The sequence below is a fragment of the Tamandua tetradactyla genome, chromosome 6 (assembly GCF_023851605.1).
Source record: "Tamandua tetradactyla isolate mTamTet1 chromosome 6, mTamTet1.pri, whole genome shotgun sequence".
Classification (NCBI taxonomy): Eukaryota; Metazoa; Chordata; class Mammalia; order Pilosa; family Myrmecophagidae; genus Tamandua; species Tamandua tetradactyla.
Window position 1 is genome coordinate 72,730,413 of NC_135332.1, and position 10,303 is coordinate 72,740,715.

Below are 10,303 nucleotides of genomic sequence, written 5' to 3' on the forward strand. Positions count from 1 at the left end.
CGTGCCCTCTGTTGCCAGAGCCCGCTCAGCTCCTGCTGGGTCTTGGGAGGGTCCATACCCTCCAGGGGAGGCTCTTGCCAGCCCTTGTGGCTCAGATGGGGGCTCAGCTGGAGGGGACCGTGGCCTCTGTCTCTGAGCTGTATGTGGAGTCAGGAGAACCAGCTCACCTGCCTGCAGGCGCCGGCTCTGCCCTACCCAGGGTTAGTCCTGCTGTCGAGAGGCCAGGGAGCCAGAAGACTGTCTCATTGTCCTTACACGCCCTTCCCAGGGTCACCGCCTGGCCCCAGCGGGTAATGACAGGCGTGAGAACCTCCAAGTGCCCCATTTTCCCTCTGGAGCGGCAACTGGTCCCTGGGTGACCAGGACAGAAGAAGGGCCCTGATGACCAGAGATGACATAGGCGGGAGCCAGAGAGCACATGTGCTGCTTGGTGTGGCTGCTCCTTGTTGCAGCTGCCCTGGCCCTTCCGTCTAGGTGCCCAGGGCTTTCCCAGGCTTGGTTCTCCTGCCTTCTCTTTCTTCTTTGAGGGTACCCACACCTTCCCAGTAACTTCCTTTCCCGCTTAAGTTACCCCCAGTTCACTGGGGCCCCTTGCAACCGACAGCATGCAGGTGGAGACGGCTCTGTAAGCTGCTCCCACCCAACCTGGGGCTGGGAGGTGATCAGGTGGCAGGAGGTCGGGGTGACGGTGGGAGTCGGGTTCAGAGACACAGGAAGGTCTCTGCAGAAAGAGGCCAAGTGTGGATTGTGTTGGGGGGGCATTAAAGGAGCCCCCCCAAATGCTAAAGGCCATTTGGCTGAATGGGTGAGCCCAGCTGTGTGTCCCACAAGTGACTCACATTGGATGCCACACATCTGGAATATGGCGATAACAGTAATGGGATGGCGGGAAGGAGGACAGGGTGAGGGCCAGGAGGACTTGGGAAGCACCTGCACAGGTGTCTAGACAGCGGAGAGTCTCATCTGATGGCTATCAGCCCGTCCCTCCAGGCTAGTCCTTCCTGTCCTCGACTGCACCCCACCCCGGTCCCCCACCCCTGGAGGCCATTGTCCACACACCTGAGTATCACCCCTGGACTCTCCCTGTCTTTGGCCTCCAGGTTTCCTGTGATGGGGATCCTGGCTACTCTTTGATTGTTTTAAAGTGCATTTGCTGCTGGAAAGCCTCATGCTACTCCAAGGAGGGCCGTAAATAAAGGCAATAACTCGGAGCACCCAGCATGCAGTAAGGCAGCTCTCTGCCAGCCTCTTCTCCTTTAAGCTGTAAGCAAGTGGAGGTGGGTATAGAGGAGGGAGGGTGGGTGTGGAGGGAGTGAAGAGCAGTCAGTCCCCCGGGGATGGAGCCCAGCAACTGAGGCAGGACAGGAGAGAGGGTGAGGCCTCACTTTCCTCTTTGATGCACCTGGAGTCAGAATGTGCTGATATGCAGGCTAGACCCAGACCCAGGGGAGGCAGGTGTGCAGGTTGTGCAGGTTAGACCCAGGGGAGGCAGGTGTGCAGGTTAGACCCAGACCCAGGGGAGGCAGGTGTGCAGGTTGTGCAGGTTAGACGCAGGGGAGGCAGGTGTGCAGGTTAGACCCAGACCCAGGGGAGGCAGGTGTGCAGGTTGTGCAGGTTAGACGCAGGGGAGGCAGGTGTGCAGGTTAGACCTGGAGCCCAGGGGAGGCAGGTGTGCAGGTTAGACCAGACCCAGGGGAGGCAGTCCAGGGTGAGGCGAACCAGCCAGGGCAGCTCTGACCTGGCAAGCTTCCCTGCTGCCCACAGACGCTCCCTTCTTGCCACCGCTTTGTAACTGGGTTTCCCTCAGAGCCCGCTGGCCCTGACCTAGATGTTCCATGCCCGCGTTCCCCCATTCCCAAGTGTGCACCCCTGTGGTTCTTTAGCCTCCAGGCCACTGTGCCTTCTTCCTTGTGTAGCTCACCACTGCCCCGATCTCACCGGACAAGGTCAGCTGGCCTGGAAGGAGTCTGGAGCAGGAGCTCGGGGTGCCCGGCCCCGCACGTACTTCTCCAGGTGTGGGAGGCCCCCACTTGGCCTGGCTCTGGGAAGAGGAAGGGATGCCCAGAAACAAGTCAGGCCCTGCGTCCGAACGCTACACCCGGAGCAGCTGTCCACAGCCGCTGTTTCTGGGAGAGCGGAGCCCACCTGATGTGTGTGAGGAGGAAAGGAAGCGCCTCTGGCTCTGGCCTCAGTTTCCCCATCTGCACAGTGGCAACAACAATACAAAGTGCCCAGGCTTGAGTGGTAATTAAAATAAGCAGCCTGTGTGTGAAGCTCAGGCCTGGCATGGAATAAGAACATCCGTCTGTCTGTCCATCAGCCTCCCCTCTCATGACCTCCTTATCTGCAGGATGAAGGAATGATACCGCGGTGAGAACTGTCTGCCCAAGTGCTGTGTGTCCACCGGCAGCACTGGCCATGCTCCCGCGGTGCGCCGGGCATAGCCGGGGCCAGCCCTCAGAAAGAGCATCTTCCTGAATCTGTAGCATCTCCGGGAGGGCCATTTCCAGGCTCGCCATTTACAGACGGGAAGGCTGAGGCTCAGGATGGGTAGGGGTCCGGCCCCAGGTCCCGGAGCTACTCCAGGTGGAATAGGACGCAGTCCCATCGATCTGACCGCAAGGCCCCTGTTCTTTCCTGCTCTGGGGTGACCAGATGGCCGGCAGCTTTGTGCCCGGCGACCTTGGGGGGAGCAGAAGGCAGTCTCCACCTCGCAGTGGCGCCAGCCCGCCCCGCCTTTCTTGGCTACACGCTGAGCTGAGAATGTTCTTGTTTGGGCTCTGACAGGTTCCGGCTTGTTTCTCCAGACCTTGTCAGCGTTAGGCCCGAGGGGCAGTGACGCCTGTCTCTATCTGGGACGGTTTAGTCAAGGATGGCGGGGCTGCAGGCCGAAGGCTCCTCGAGGCTGGCGCCCATCTCCCGGTAAGAGGGAACCTGGAAAGAAGGGGCAGGGGCGCAGATGACTTTGTTTATAAATCGGAGGCATAGTTCTCACCAAACCCTACAGACAGAGTGACATGAATGGGGAAGTTTGGCTGGTGACATCAGCTGCTGCCCCACCCCTGCCCTGGAATTCCGCCCCCCCCCCCACCCCCCGCTGCCCACCCCCAGGCCCTGCTCTTTGATTTCAGGTTGGCCCCTGCTCTGTCTCACCTCTCCTGCAGGCAGACAAGTGTGAAGTGAATACTCTGAGGAAGGCCACATGAATAATAGAACTGAAATCAACCCTGGTTAAAAATAGATATCCTTCCCGATAAATATTTTACCTTCTGTTTTTAGGATATTCAGATCCCCCGACTGAGCAGTCGAAGCAAACCTTGTTATCGAACCCAAAGAACGTGGCAAAACCTAACCCTGGCTCTGACGAGATGTTTCTGTGTCCATGGCTTCCGCCTCAGGCCCCCCTCCGTGGTGACGTCCGCAGCAAACAACACCCAGCGGAGAAACGGCAGAACGCATGGTCAAAAGCAGCGGGGGATTGTCGGGTTAGGGACCTGTGAATTTATTGAGGCAACTCCATTATCAAGTGCCCCTTGTAAGATGAGGCTCAGTGCTGAGAAAGCCCACAGCAGGCTCTCGTGTTTGTTGCAGAGCCAGGGGGGCCTTGGGGAGGGAGAGGGAAGTCTAGGTGGAGAGGCAGAAGTAGTTAGAGATTAACGTGCTGTCCCACTTCCGAAAGCATTGCAAATGCAACGCAATCTCGAAGGTCTGCCTTAATTAGGACAAGGGGTGATCTAGATCTAGATTCTGATTCTGAATACCTGCAGAAATGTCCTGCAGCCTCGCTGCCCCCTGGGGACTGCCCAGCATGCAGAGCGTTTCACAGTGGCCCACTCCCCACCTCTGCAGGCCCCATGGGAGAGAGCAGAGTGGGGGGTTGGGAGTCCACATCTTGGTGTGGTCCCTCTGCCTGGAACAACAACCCCACACATCATGTTTGGTCTGGCCTTGGACCAAGCTCAGAGGCTTTTCTTTGTGGGGACCCCTTGCCCCACTCCCTAGTGTGCCCCAGCGTACCTCCAGCACAACTTAGTTTAGCACCATGGGTGGCAGGTAGGGGTCCAGGTATGTCTCTCCTCTTGAGAGTGGGTTCCTTGAGCACCTGGCTTAGAGCTTGGTGTATGGTAGATGTTGTTACCTGTATGGATGGTTGGATGGAAGGTGGACGGGTGGATGGGTGGATGGATGGATGGGTGGATGGATGGGTGGGTGGGTGGGTGGATGGACGGACGGACGGATGGATGGATGATGGGTAGATGGGTGGATGGATGGATGGGTGGGTGGATGGTTGGATGGAAGGTGGACGGGTGGGTGGGTGGGTGGATGGATGGATGGGTGGATGAATGGATGGATGGGTGGATGGATGGATGGACGGATGGATGGACGGATGGACGGATGGATGGACGGATGGACGGATGGATGGATGATGGGTAGATGGGTGGATGGACGGATGGATGGATGGATGGATGGATGATGGGTAGATGGGTGGATGGATGGATGGATGAGTGGATGGATGGATGCGTGGATGTGTGGGTGGATGCGTGGGTGGATGCATGGATGGATGGGTGAGTTGATGGATGGGTGGATGGATGGATGATGGGTGGATGGGTGGATGAATGTATGGATGTATGGATGTATGGATGATGGGTAGATGGGTGGGTAGATGGGTGGATGGGTGAATGGGTGGATGGATAGATGATGGATGGGTGGATGGATGGATGATGGGTGGATGAGTGGGCAGATAGGTGGATGGGTGGATGGATGGATGAATGGATGATGGGTGGATGGGTGGATGGATGGATGGATGAGTGGATGGATGCGTGGATGTGTGGGTGGATGCATGGATGGATGGGTGAGTTGATGGATGGGTAGATGTAGAAGTGGATGCAGGGATGTGTGGTTGGATGCATGGATGGGTGGGTGAGTGGATGGGAAGATGCAGGAGTGCGTGCATGGGTGGATGGCTGGATGTGTGGATGGATGGATGGGAAAAGGCATGTTGTACCAGATTCCAAATAGAATAAAAATGGAAGCCCAGTCACCTGTATTATTTTTGGGTTGATCCTGCAGGTGTGATGTGTTTCATCCTTCTCTTCTTCTGCTTTTCTGTATCTGTTGCTTCACAGTTCCTGGGTAATTGTTTCTGGAAAGATGGGGCTTCGGGAATGAAGGACTCAGACTAGTCAAGGATGGGACAATGAGAATTCAAGGGCCTGATGCTGGATTCTCCCACATTGTCCCCATTGAAGGCCTGAGGACACTGGCTGTCTTGCCACTTCAGCAAACCAGGGACAGTTTAGGAGAGTGCTTTTTCCTGATGTCCCTCAGACAAAACTAGGTGCTCTAACATTGTGCAATCAGAACGAAACAAGCCATTCACTGTCAGCTCAGCGCCCACTCAGGCTCGCATCAGGTTCTGGGGGAGTACGAAATAATCAAATAAAAACAAAGACATTCAATGGTTTCAGTGGAAAGGATTTAGAAAACCTAAGCCACCAGTTCTATGCTTGTTTCATGTTTTTTATTTTAGAAGTTATCAGGGGAAAAAAAATCATAAAATGTTTTCATTTCTCTGTGATTGAACAAACTCATAAATATTAACTTATCGCTTAATAATTGATTAAAGCTAATCTCAGCGGGAGCCAATCACCCATTTGGCAGGACCTCTGTAAGCTTTTAGGGGCTTTTAGCTCCCCCAGATGCCTAACCTTTGTCTGCTCACTCAGGGCTCAGCACGCTCTGAGCCTCTCCCGGACTGATGATGTCATCTCGCCTCTGTTGAGCTGTGTGTGGGATGGCCAAATGGGGCTAGAGCCAGAAAAAGACAGGTCTGGGGGATGTTGTGTCTGATGAGGTGTCGAGGGTCAGAGGGGGGCACATATGAGTGTGAATAATGGTGCCATGATTTCTGGGTTGCGAACGAGGCATTTCAGTTGCCTGTGGCCCAAGTTTTCCCATTGGAGTGACAATGAGACAGGCCTCTGCGTTTCCCTGGGAAATTAAAACTATAAAGCAGAATGGTTTAGAACGAGGGTTTGGGGGTCAGCCAGTCCAGCTCCAACCTGCCCCTGCAGGTTCTTTAATGTGTGACTCTGGGCAACTTTCTCATCCTCGTCCTGCCTCAGTTTCTCCATCTATAAAATAGAATGGGTGACAAACACCGTCTCCTGGGTGGATTAGCTATGATGACAATGATGTATGTGAAGTTCTTAGCATGGGCCCGACATGGCTGGGAGGCTCATTCAAAACTCCAAAGAGAGTCTGGATTTGAAAACAGCTGCCTGGAATCCTGTGAGTAACTGAGACCCCTCCCCTGCCCCCATCAAGTACATCTGCCTCCAGCACACATGTCCTGCTAGTTAGGGCCCGTTATGACTAGCACCACGTGTGCGCTCTGAAGGTCAGGCCCCCGCTGCCCACACCCCTCTGAGCACAGCTGAGTTGGGACCTTCTCAGTAAGGTCTGCTGTGGCCCCCACCCCCACCTGGAGGGACCCCCAGTTTGTCAGCCGACCTCTACCCCTAAGGCTGCTGGTGGAAGATTCAGCCTCTTGGGCAGGGACCTTCTTGGGTGGGAAGACATGGGGGCACCTTAGAACTTCTCCAGCGCAGCCCCGGGGAGCCGGGGGGCTGGGCTTAGGACACGGGCCTGCCCCGCGCCGGCTTCACCCTCGTCCTGCTCTTCCCAGGTCCAGCCAGGCCCGTGGGTCCGAGAATTGGGAAGACAAAGGAAGGCAGCGATGGGGACGGATCCTGCCCCTGCTCCCCGCCCCCATCTCCTGAGAACACGAGTGGCTGCGCTAGTGGTGCTTTCAAAGGCATGACTGCCAGGAAGGTGGGCCCGGCTTACTCCTGCAGAGCTGCGGCTGCTGGGGTGCCTCCCCAGGGTTGCCTCCTTAATCTCCCACCCAGATCGAGGCCTGGGCGTCCTCTCCAAACAGGCGCGATGGACACGCCAAGGCTTTCCTGTCCCGGAGGGGCTGGGGGCACCCCGAGAACTCCCAGGACTGAGCATCAGGTGACGCTCGGCCTTGCAGTTTTTAAATATTTTTTTATCTTTCCTCCTCTTATCAAGCCAATGCATGCACTTTATTATTTTCTAACCCCAGAAGTCAGATAATGCTAAAAGGTTTATAAAGAGAGGCGACCACCCCCACTCCTCCTTTCTCTCACCTCCATTTTTCACTGTTTTCATTTTTAATTATCCTGGGGCTCCTCTCTGCCTGCCTGAGTAATACACTTCCACTGCTGTTTGGGGGTTGATTAGCTTTAGAAATCTATTGACTTCCTGCTGTCGTAGATGAAAATTTAGCTCATTTACGCCCCCAGCCCCTGTCCAGTGGTCTCCCTATTTTAGTTGCCCCCCACATACACCTTGCTTGCTTTTGGGGCTCTGAGTTCTGTCCTTGGGCCTCACCTGGGGCCATCAGCTGCCCGCGGGCTCCCAGCCTTCCTGTGGGTTGCAAGGGGCTCCGGGGCCTCGCCCTACCTTGGACCCGCATTGGCGAGCATGGCCCCAAGAAGCCAATTCGTGACTCAATGAGGAGTCAGCGGCGCCACTGGTGGTGTCTCCCTCGGGCTCTGCCGGGAAGCCCGCCTCCCGGGTTCTGCAGGGGCTCAGTGGGAGGACGCCTGAGCTCAGCGTGGTCTCTGCTGTCACCCTGGGGGGCAGCGACCGGAAGGGTCTCAGGACCCTTAGTCCTGTAATTCCATTTCAGGAACCGCATCCCAAAGAAACAGAATATTAAAAAACATTACGAATGACAGTGTGCATCAACCCAAAGGAAAACAATCTCAAATGCCTAAGGGTAAGGGAAAGACGGATTCAATGGTGGCATCGCTGCTTCATGGACTATCATGCCACCACGAAAAAGAAGAGTTCTTTATGAAGGATTTAAAATAATATGGACGGTGGGCCATGGTGGCTCAGTGGCAGAGTTCTTGCCTACTGTGCCAAAGACCTGGGTTCGATTCCCGATACCTGCCCATGCAAACATAAATAAATATGGAAACACGTGAGCTAGATAACAGGTTAGGAAACTGTAAGTATCATGCGATCCTGTCAATGGGAGCCCCACACGGGAAAGAATACTTTAGGGGTAGCAGAAAGAGCCACACAAATGTTTGTGGCAGTCACTTCTGCAAGGAGAATGATTTTTTTCCTCTCACTCTTCTTTTTATTCCAAATGTTCCCTCCTGAGCCGCCCCTTAATTGTGAAGTCCCAGAAGTCAGGGACTTGTCACATGTGTCCTCCTGCTGTCCTCGGAACCAGCTCAGCAGCAGCACGGACTGGTTGCGTGAACAAGTAAGCAAGCATTGTGTTCACAGTGGAAAAAACCCAACACACTTTCTTTAATTAAAAGCGTCGACTTCTTCCTGCAGGCCAAGGTCAGAGCCCCCAGGAGAGCCGGCCTCACAGATCTGCAGCCGGGTCCGTGACGCTTTCCCTGGAGCACTCTCGACCCAGGTCTGGTGAAAACAGCCTCGCAGCTGCCCAGGCCCCGCATCTCCGGGGGACAGGCACGGGCACCGTCTGGCCCCGGCCGCTGCTGGCCTTCCCTCCCGGGCTCTCCTGGGCTCCGGCCTCCACTGCTCTGCCAAACAAGGCAGTGCCGTGAGGTTTCAGAACAAAAACAACCGCCAGGATAATTTACTAGAAAATAAAGGCCAAAGATCCACCATGGGGGCCTTTACACTTTGTGTGTGTGTCTGTTTTTTTTGTTTTGCCATGAAATTTCTCATTGAGTCAATGAATGAGAGATCCAAGCCTCCCTGTCTTGGGAGTTGTGGGGGAAAGAGCTGCAGCCTGGAGTTGTTTGCAGAGGACCTGTTGTTGACTAGAGGACTGTGGGCCAGCAGGCAGGTGCATGGGAAGGTGGGCAGGTACACGGGCAGGTGGGCAGGTGCACAGTCAGGCAGGTGCACAGACAGGCAGGCAGTCAGGTGCGCGGGCAGGTACACAGGCAGGTGGCCAGGTGCACAGGCAGGCGGGCAGGTGCACAGGCAGGCAGGCAGTCAAGTACATGGGCAGGTGGACAGGTACATGGGCAGGTGGGCAGGTACACAGGCAGGAAGGCAGGTGCACGGGCAGGTACATGGGCAGGTGGGCAGGTGCACAGGCAGGCAGGCAGGTACACGGGCAGGTGGGCAGGTGCACAGGGAGGCAGGCAGGCAGTCAAGTACATGGGCAGGTGGACAGGTACATGGGCAGGTGGGCAGGTACACAGGCAGGAAGGCAGGTGCACGGGCAGGTACATGGGCAGGTGGGCAGGTGCACAGGCAGGCAGGCAGGTACACGGGCAGATGGGCAGGTGCACAGGCAGGCAGGTGCATGGACAGGTACACAGGCAGGTGGGCAGGTGCACAAGCAGGCAGCAGGTAGGTGCACAGGCAGGTGGGCAGGTGCATGGGCAACTTTGAGGGGTTGGGAGCCTCATCTGGGGACTTGGACCTCATTGTGTTCCCCACATATCTGGTGCTTTTGCGTGTCCTGCCTTCCAGGGTTGTTTAACATTTAATCTCGAATCATGGGGTTTTAATGCAGGGTGGCCTTGTTTTGTTTTATAAGCAGGGAGTAGGAGCCCGGGGAAGGGATTGGCCTAGGACACTCAGTGGCTCTCCATGGGGAACCTGGTGGCATTTGGACCAGGGTAGTGCTATCTGCATGTTGCAGGTCGTTCACCATCCCTGGTCCGTCCCGTGCAGTGCCAGCAGAGTCCCCAGGCAACTAAGGACAAGCCCTCTCCATTTGCAAATGGCCCCTGCAGTGGGGGAACCTCTCCCAAGTGCAATTGTGTCGGATATGGGAATCAGAAAGCCAGAAGCCAGCCAAGGGCTCCCAGGCCAGTGCTCCTGGTTCCGTCTTCCATCTGCCTTCTCTGCTCTCCTGGACACCCAACATCTGAGCTCAGGAAACGCCTCCTCATCCGCATCCTCTGGGGTTCTGAGGTGGATCCTGGATCCACGGTGGGGCCCATGTGACCTCCTGCCCTCCCCGTGTCTGGCTTCTCTGATTCTCACTGTGTGGACCCCTGGCCATGGCTGCCTCTAATGAACGACCGCAATGACAGGCTTGGAAACCATCCCGGATGTTGGAAATTTTTGTAATAATTAGAGATCATTAAGAGTCCAGCGCCCGGGGACTGTACATGGCTAAAATAGAGCTGTTTCATTTCACTCCCGAAGTACGAAGTGGTGCTATTAGGAATTCTGATGCAGCCGCTGTGTCCCTGCTGACCCCCAGCTCCTGTCCTTTAAAAAGGGAGATGTATGCAACTCCGCATCAGGGTTGAAAATGTGGGGA

At 55.7% G+C, this 10,303-nt stretch overlaps 1 long non-coding RNA gene across 3 annotated transcripts; it reads left to right on the forward strand.

The window, feature by feature from the left end:
* Positions 1-4,455: 4,455 nt before the first annotated feature.
* Positions 4,456-8,678, forward strand: LOC143686120 (uncharacterized). Of its 3 annotated transcripts, XR_013176917.1 has the most exons (5): positions 4,456-6,291; positions 6,689-6,834; positions 7,718-8,041; positions 8,201-8,305; positions 8,383-8,678. It is a non-coding gene; the product is annotated as an uncharacterized LOC143686120 (long non-coding RNA). The 3 variants fall into 3 exon arrangements; XR_013176916.1 differs by having other exon boundaries at positions 6,689-7,017; positions 7,718-8,305; XR_013176915.1 differs by having other exon boundaries at positions 7,718-8,305.
* The last annotated feature ends 1,625 nt before the right edge of the window (positions 8,679-10,303 follow it).